Source organism: Siphateles boraxobius, unplaced genomic scaffold (assembly GCF_051911475.1).
Source record: "Siphateles boraxobius isolate OS27281-9 unplaced genomic scaffold, OSU_SipBor_1 63, whole genome shotgun sequence".
In the NCBI taxonomy this organism is placed as follows: Eukaryota; Metazoa; Chordata; class Actinopteri; order Cypriniformes; family Leuciscidae; genus Siphateles; species Siphateles boraxobius.
The window spans coordinates 384,160-392,287 of NW_027509190.1; the positions used below are offsets into that span (position 1 = coordinate 384,160).

General features: G+C 42.7%; 7 non-coding genes across 7 annotated transcripts; all 7 read left to right on the forward strand.

The window, feature by feature from the left end:
• The first annotated feature begins 2,898 nt into the window (after window positions 1–2,898).
• Window positions 2,899–2,971, forward strand: trnav-cac (transfer RNA valine (anticodon CAC)). Its single transcript has one exon. It is a non-coding gene; the product is annotated as a tRNA-Val (tRNA).
• A 540-nt stretch (window positions 2,972–3,511) lies between these two features.
• Window positions 3,512–3,584, forward strand: trnav-aac (transfer RNA valine (anticodon AAC)). Its single transcript has one exon. It is a non-coding gene; the product is annotated as a tRNA-Val (tRNA).
• A 460-nt stretch (window positions 3,585–4,044) lies between these two features.
• On the forward strand, window positions 4,045–4,117 carry trnav-uac (transfer RNA valine (anticodon UAC)). The gene has a single exon. It is a non-coding gene; the product is annotated as a tRNA-Val (tRNA).
• Window positions 4,118–4,331: 214 nt separating this feature from the next.
• Window positions 4,332–4,404, forward strand: trnav-aac (transfer RNA valine (anticodon AAC)). The gene has a single exon. It is a non-coding gene; the product is annotated as a tRNA-Val (tRNA).
• A 123-nt stretch (window positions 4,405–4,527) lies between these two features.
• Window positions 4,528–4,600, forward strand: trnav-cac (transfer RNA valine (anticodon CAC)). The gene has a single exon. It is a non-coding gene; the product is annotated as a tRNA-Val (tRNA).
• A 573-nt stretch (window positions 4,601–5,173) lies between these two features.
• Window positions 5,174–5,246, forward strand: trnav-aac (transfer RNA valine (anticodon AAC)). Its single transcript has one exon. It is a non-coding gene; the product is annotated as a tRNA-Val (tRNA).
• A 459-nt stretch (window positions 5,247–5,705) lies between these two features.
• On the forward strand, window positions 5,706–5,778 carry trnav-uac (transfer RNA valine (anticodon UAC)). The gene has a single exon. It is a non-coding gene; the product is annotated as a tRNA-Val (tRNA).
• The last annotated feature ends 2,350 nt before the right edge of the window (window positions 5,779–8,128 follow it).

Below are 8,128 nucleotides of genomic sequence, written 5' to 3' on the forward strand. Positions count from 1 at the left end.
GCATAATTGATAGCTATAATGTACATCAGTGTGTTGTATTGTGGCCCCTGTGTGGTGTACAGTAGGTTTCACCTAATAAAACCACTGTAATTATGAAATATGACCTATTAATGCATTGACCACGCTCAGCCTATTTGGACCCAGTCAAATAAGTTACAGGTGGTTCCTTACTTTGCCCACCAGCAACTTATTTGACAGGGTCCAAATAGGCTGTTCGTGGACAGTCCATTTTTAGGCTAATTATGCATAATTGATAGCTTTAATGTACATCAGTGTGTTGTATTGTGGCCCCTGTGTGGTGTACAGTAGGTTTCACCTAATAAAACCACTGTAATTATGAAATATGACCTATTAATGCATTGACCACGGACAGCCTATTTGGACCCTGTCAAATAAGTTACAGGTGGGCCCTTACTTTGCCCACCTGCAACTTATTTGACAGGGTCCAAATAGGCTGTTCGTGGACAGTCCATTTTTAGGCTAATTATGCATAATTGATAGCTTTAATGTACATCAGTGTGTAGTATTGTGGCCCCTGTGTGGTGTACATTAGGTTTCACCTAATAAAACCACTGTAATTATGAAATATGACCTATTAATGCATTGACCACGCTCAGCCTATTTGGACCCAGTCAAATAAGTTACAGGTGGTTCCTTACTTTGCCCACCTGCAACTTATTTGACAGGGTCCAAATAGGCTGTTCGTGGACAGTCCATTTTTAGGCTAATTATGCATAATTGATAGCTTTAATGTACATCAGTGTGTTGTATTGTGGCCCCTGTGTGGTGTACAGTAGGTTTCACCTAATAAAACCACTGTAATTATGAAATATGACCTATTAATGCATTGACCACGGACAGCCTATTTGGACCCTGTCAAATAAGTTACAGGTGGGCCCTTACTTTGCCGACCTGTAACTTATTTGACAGAGTCCAAATAGGCTGTCCATGGACATGCCATTTTAAGTCTAATAATGCATAGTTCTTCTGATGGGACACATAGGCCATTCGTAGCCACACAGGCGGTCAGTGGGATGAATAGGCCGTTCGTGGTCACATAGGTGCACAGTGGGATGAAAATGGCTGTTCGTGGTCACACAGGCGGTTAGGGGGATGAATAGGCTGTCCGTGGTCACTGGGCGGGGCCACTGGCCATCAGTTAGATTGGCCATGGACAGACGGGCCGTTCGTGGTCAAACAGGCTTTCAGTGGGACGAATAGGCTGTCCGTGGTCACTGGGCGGGGCCACCGGCCATCACTTAGATTGGCCGTGGACGGACAGGCCGTTCGTGGTCAAGCAGGCTGTCAGTGGGACGAACAGGCTGTCCGTGGCCAGACAGGCGGTCAGTGGGATAAATAGGCGGTTCGTGGTCAAACAGGCTGTCAGTGGGACGAATAGGCTGTCCGTGGTCACTGGGCGGGGCCACGGGCCGTCACTTAGATTGGCCGTGGACAGATGGGCCGTTCGTGGTCAAACAGGCTGTCAGTGGGACGAATAGGCTGTCCGTGGTCACTGGGCGGGGCCACGGGCCGTCACTTAAATTGGCCGTGGACAGACGGGCCGTTCGTGGTCAAACAGGCTGTCAGTGGGACGAATAGGCTGTCCGTGGTCACTGGGCGGGGCCACGGGCCGTCACTTAGATTGGCCGTGGACAGACGGGCTGTTCGCGGTCAAACAGGCTGTCAGTGGGATGAATAAGCTGTCCGTGGTCACTGGGCAGGGACACGGGCCGTCACTTAGATTAGCCGTGGACAGACGGGCCGTTCGTGGTCAAACAGGCTGTCAGTGGGACGAACAGGCTGTCCGTAGTCACTGGGCGGGGCCACGGGCCGTCACTTAGATTGGCCGTGGACGGACGGGCCGTTCGTGGTCACATAGGCTGTCAGTGGGACGAATAGGCTGTCCGTGGTCACTGGGCGGTCGGTGGGATGAATAGGCCGTTCGTGGTCACATAGGTGGTCAGTGGGATGAATAGGCTGTCCGTGGTCACACAGGCGGTTAGGGGGACGAATAGGCTGTTCGTGTCAGTGGGCGTGGCCAGGGGCCGTCACTTAGGTTGGCCGTGGGCGAAAAGGCCGTTCGTGGTCACACAGGCGGTTAGGGGGACGAATAGGCTGTTCGTGTCAGTGGGCGGGGCCAGGGGCCGTCACCCAGGTTGGCCGTGGGCGAAAAGGCCGTTCGTGGTCACACAGGCGGTCGGTGGGACGAATAGGCTGTTCGTGTCAGTGGGCGTGGCCAGGGGGCTGTTCGCAGGTCAAAGGTGGGACGGACGGGCGCTCCGTGGTCGGTGGGTGCGGTCAGGGAATTTCGCGAAAGGGCGGTCAGGGGGACGCGCTTGCGCTCCGTGGACGCCCGCCCGCAACCTGTTCGGCGCGTGTCGAATCGACTGAGGGCGGTCGGCGAGTCGCCCCCCTGTGGCCGATGCCCGGATCGCGGGCGAGGGGGCCGGATTTCGTCGGCGCCGTCGGCCGGTCCCCGAAAAATCACCTAGGGGGCGTCGCGCGGGGGTCCCCTTCCCTAACCCGGTGGCCTAAAGGGCGAAAGGTCCTCGGTTCGAAACCGAGCAGAAACAGTGGTTTGATTCTGACAGAAAATTTAAACTGTTTGCCAAACTAGGTGGGTGAAGCGCTCATTTCCTTTATATCAGTGGTCTCAAACTCAATTCCTGGAGGGCCACAGCTCTGAACAGTTTAGCTCCAACCAGCTCAAACTCACACCTGCAAGGAAGTTTCTAGCAATCCTGAAGACCTTGATTAGCTGAATCAGGTGTGCTTGATTAGGGTTGGAGCAAAACTGTGCAGAGCTCTGGCCCTCCAGGAATTGAGTTTGAGACCACTGCTTTATATGCTTTTTAATAAGCGTGCACCTAAAGATTCATGTCTGCAACCTGAAGATGTGTTTCCGTAGTGAAGTGGTTATCACGTTCGCCTCACACGCGAAAGGTCCCCAGTTCGAAACTGGGCGGAAACTGTGGGTGGTTTTTGCAAAAATTTCGTATGCGATTTTCTGTTGAGCAGGTCAGTACACTTGCAGGGATGTTTGTGGTTTAATCTCTTTAGAAAAGGACAAAAATAAAACAAATGACCATTGAGGTTTCCTGTACAGTAATATAAAATGTTCGGTCTGCCAACAAAATTAGCAGCATTTTGCCATGTTAAAAACACTGGGCAGTCTATAGTTTCAGTCGTTTTTGAACAAGCGTACCCTAGAAGAGGTGGGACTGACGTCCACATCAAGTTTCCGTAGTGTAGTGGTTATCACGTTCGCTTTACACGCGACAGGTCCTCAGTTCAAAACTGGGTGGAAACAAGTGGAGGCATGTTAAATATAAATGCTGCAATTCGCTACAAAACCCTTGTGAAGGCCATCGTACCAAGGAGCTGTAGGAAGATTGCCATGCCGAATAACCTCTGTTCTGTTGTTTGTGGAATTTACAGACTGTCACACTGCTTGCAGGGCAGATTATGGGAAGGAGCCATCTTCTAAAAAGCACATCCCTCTCAACATTAGGTTTCTGTAGTGTAGTGGTCATCACATTCGCCCAACACGTGAAAGGTCCTTGGTTCGAAACCGAGCAGAAACAGTGGTTGGATTCTGACAGAAAATTTAAACTCTTTGGCACGCTAGGTGGGTGCAGCGCCCATTTCCTTTATATGCTTTTTAATAAGCGTGCACCTAAAGATTTATGTCTGCAACCTGAAGACGTGTTTGTAGTGTAGTGGTTATCACGTTCGCCTCACATGCGAAAAGTCCCCAGTTCGAAACTGGGCGGAAACTGTGGGTGATTTTTGCAAAAATTTCGTATGCGATTTTCTGTAGAGCAGGTCAGTACACTTGCAGGGATGTTTGTTGTTTAATCTCTTTAGAAAAGGACAAAAATAAAACAAATGACCATTGAGGTTTCCTGTACAGTAATATAAAATGTTCGGTCTGCCAACAAAATTAGCAGCTTTTTGCCATGTTAAAAAAACTGGGCAGTCTATAGTTTCAGTCGCTTTTGAACAAGCGTACCCTAGAAGAGGTGGGACTGACTTCCAAATCAAGTTTCCGTAGTGTAGTGGTTATCACGTTCGCTTTACACGCGAAAGGTGCTCAGTTCAAAACTGGGCGGAAACAAGTGGTGGCATGTTAAATATAAATGCTGCAATTTGCTACAAAACCCTTACTTTTGAGACAGGTGAAGGCCATCGTACCAAGGAGCTGTAGGCAGACTGCAATGCCGAATGACCTCTGTTCTGTTGTTTGTGGAATTTACAGACTGTCACACTGCTTGCAGAGCAGATTATGGGAAGGAGCCATCTTCTAAAAAGCACATGCACCTCATCAATAGGTTTCTGTAGTTTAGTGGTCATCACGTTCGCCTAACACGCGAAAGGTCCTCGGTTCGAAACCGAGCAGAAACAGTGGTTGGATTCTGACAGAAAATTTAAACTGTTTGCCACACTAGGTGGGTGCAGTGCTCATTTCCTTTATATGCTTTTTAATAAGCGTGCACCTAAAGATTTATGTCTGCAACCTGAAGACTTGTTTCCGTAGTGTAGTGGTTATCACGTTTGCCTCACACGCGAAAGGTCCCCAGTTCGAAACTGGGCGGAAACTGTGGGTGATTTTTGCAAAAATTTCGTATGCGATTTTCTGTTGAGCAGGTCAGTACACTTGCAGGGATGTTTGTGGTTTAATCTCTTAGAAAAGGACAAAAATAAAACAAATGACCATTGAGGTTTCCTGTACAGTAATATAAAATGTTCGGTCTGCCAACAAAATTAGCAGCTTTTTGCCATGTTAAAAACACTGGGCAGTCTATAGTTTCAGTCGCCTTTTAACAAGCGTACGCTAGAAGCGGTGGGACTGACGTCCAAATCAAGTTTCGGAAGTGTAGTGGTTATCACGTTTGCTTTACACGCGACAGGTCCTCAGTTCAAAACTGGGCGGAAACAAGTGGATGCATTTTAAATATAAATGCTGCAATTCGCTACAAAACCCTTACTTTTGAGACAGGTGAAGGCCATCGTACCAAGGAGCTGTAGGCAGACTGCCATGCCGAATGACACTAGGTGGGTGCCGAATGACCTCTGTTCTGTTGTTTGTGGAATTTACAGACTGTCACACTGCCTGCAGGGCAGATTATGGGAAGCAGCCATCTTCTAAAAAGCACATGCGTCTTAATAATAGGTTTCTGTAGTGTAGTGGTCATCACATTCGCCTAACACGCGAAAGGTCCTCGGTTCGAAACCGAGCAGAAACAGTGGTTGGATTCTGACGGAAAATTTAAACTCTTTGCCACGCTAGGTGGGTGCAGTGCTCATTTCCTTTATATGCTTTTTAATAAGCGTGCACGTAAAGATTTATGTCTGCAACATGAGGACGTGTTTGTAGTGTAGTGGTTATCACGTTCGCCTCACACGCGAAAAGTCCCCAGTTTGAAACTGGGTGGAAACTGTGGGTGATTTTTGCAAAAATTTCGTATGCGATTTTCTGTTGAGCAGGTCAGTACACTTGCAGGGATGTTTGTGGTTTAATCTCTTAGAAAAGGACAAAAATAAAACAAATGACCATTGAAGTTTCCTGTCCAATAATATAAAATGTTCGGTCTGCCAACAAAATTAGCAGCTTTTTGCCATGTTAAAAACACTCGGTAGTCTATAGTTTCAGTCGCTTTTGAACAAGCGTACGCTAGAAGCGGTGGGACTGACATCCAAATCAAGTTTCCGTAGTGTAGTGGTTATCACGTTTGCTTTACACGCGAAAGGTCCTTAGTTCAAAACTGGGCGGAAACAAGTGGATGTGTTTTAAATATAAATGCTGCAATTCGCTACAAAACCCTTACTTTTGAGACAGGTGAAGGCCATCGTACCAAGGAGCTGTAGGCAGACTGCCATGCCGAATGACCTCTGTTCTGTTGTTTGCGGAATTCACAGACTGTCACACTGCTTGCAGAGCACATTATGGGAAGGAGCCATCTTCTAAAAAGCACATGTGCCTCATCAATAGGTTTCTGTAGTGTAGTGGTTATCACGTTCGCCTCACACGCGGAGGCCAGCCGCACGTAGGTGTAGAGCGCTGCTAGCCAATAGGAGCTGAGGAAATTACATGGAGGCGGGCCAGAAATAATACACAAAATTAGAGGTTCGATTCCCGTCTCGGCCACAAATACCAAATTACCATTCATTTTTTAATCTAGATACACTTTAAGTACGATTAACATATAATAAACAAACTTTGTGCACAAAATTAAAATAAAACTTGTAAGATTTGTTCTTGTGTAGGATGTACAAAATGTGCATTTATCTTAATAAACATATACATTATAATAGGGTATAGCTATCTTTAATATAGAAAATATTTGAATGTGAATAATTGAAAAGAACATTTTGATAATGTTTTAGACCTTTATTTTTTAGAGATATTCACATTATATTTGTACAATTATGTACAGAAATCCAATATATATGAAATATAACCAATACACACCAAATAGTAAGTTTCTCATTTTATTTATAGTACATATTATATAAATCTGAAAAAGGTAATGTATTAAATACTTATAGATTAAACAACAACAACATTAATAATAAAAATAATAAAATCTAAAGTTTTGGAGAACACAGGAAAAAAAAGTAAAAATTTTTAAATTAAATAATTATGTGTAGAGTTTTAAAAGTTACAGTTATTAACATCTGAGCAAGATAAAATAATGCGAGTCAATAAAATAAACTTAAAAAATAAACAATAAAAACAATAAAAAAATTAAAATACAATGTAAACAAGGACAAAACTTTTGGTACAGTATTTTAATGAACAAATTGAAATTAGTAAAGAACAATTATAATAAAATCTAAAGTTGTGGAGAGCACAGGAAAAACAAGATTTTTATTTTAAATTAAATAATTATGTACAGAGTTTAATTGTAAAAATAATTAACATTTAGTGTTTTTTAGGTCTGAGAAAGATAAAATAGCAATGCAAGTCAATAAATTAACTTTAAAAAACAATAAAATACAGATTCAGATTAATTTATTTAATGACTTGTAGCTTATATTTGTTTTGTTTTTATTGTATTTATATGATATTTGTATTTTTGTAATTGAATTTTTGCCATAAAAATAGCTTTGAATGCTGACATGGCATTAAATAAAATAATCTGAATCTGTATTTTATTGTTTTTTAAAGTTAATTTATTGACTTGCATTGTTATTTTATCTTTCTCAGACTTAAAAAAACTCTAAATGTTAATTATTTTTTACAATTAAACTCTGTACATAATTATTTAATTTAAAATAAAGATCTTGTTTTTTCCTGTGCTCTCCTGAACTTTAAATTTTATTATAATTGTAGTTTACTAATTTCCATTTGTTCATTAAAATACTGTACCAAAAGTTTTGTCCTTGTTTACATTGTATTTTTTTTAAATAATTTAAAAAAAAATTTTTTTATAACTTTCATTTTTATTAAATTTTCACATGTATATCAACAAAATAATACAGTAAATGATACATAAATCAAAATAACAATAGTAATAACACTAACAATCTGTCTGGAGATGATGTGCTACACAGTCCACTGTTCTATTTGGCATTTGTTCAGTTTGTGTCACGTGTCATATTTTTCCCAGTTCTTTTCAAAGACATTCTGTTTGACTCTCAAAAGGTATGTCAATTTTTCCATCTCAAAGATTTCCTGGACAATTTCCAACCACTGTTCCTGTTTTGGGATATTGATATTGAGCCAATTTCTTGTGACCGCTTTCTTACTGGATGCAAGTAATACTTTAGTCAAATACAGATCTTCTTTCCTTACAACCTCCTCAATATTCCCTAGGTACATCACTAGACAAGTGTTTGGGATTTCATATCCCAAAACATTTTTAACAACTAGGTGAACATTTTGCCAGTATGTCCCCATTTTTGTACAGTTCCAGAAGATGTGTGCATGGTCTGATTCCACATTCCCGCACAATCTCCAGCATTTTTGTTGTTTAGCGAGTTGCCTCGATTTTATTTTCGGTGTTATGGAATAGCGAACTAAGTTTTTCCAGCAGAACTCTCTCCATATTAAGGAACTTGTAGAAGTACATTGTGTCTCGCACATGCGATTCCATGCCTCCTCTTGTATCTGAATTTGTAGTTC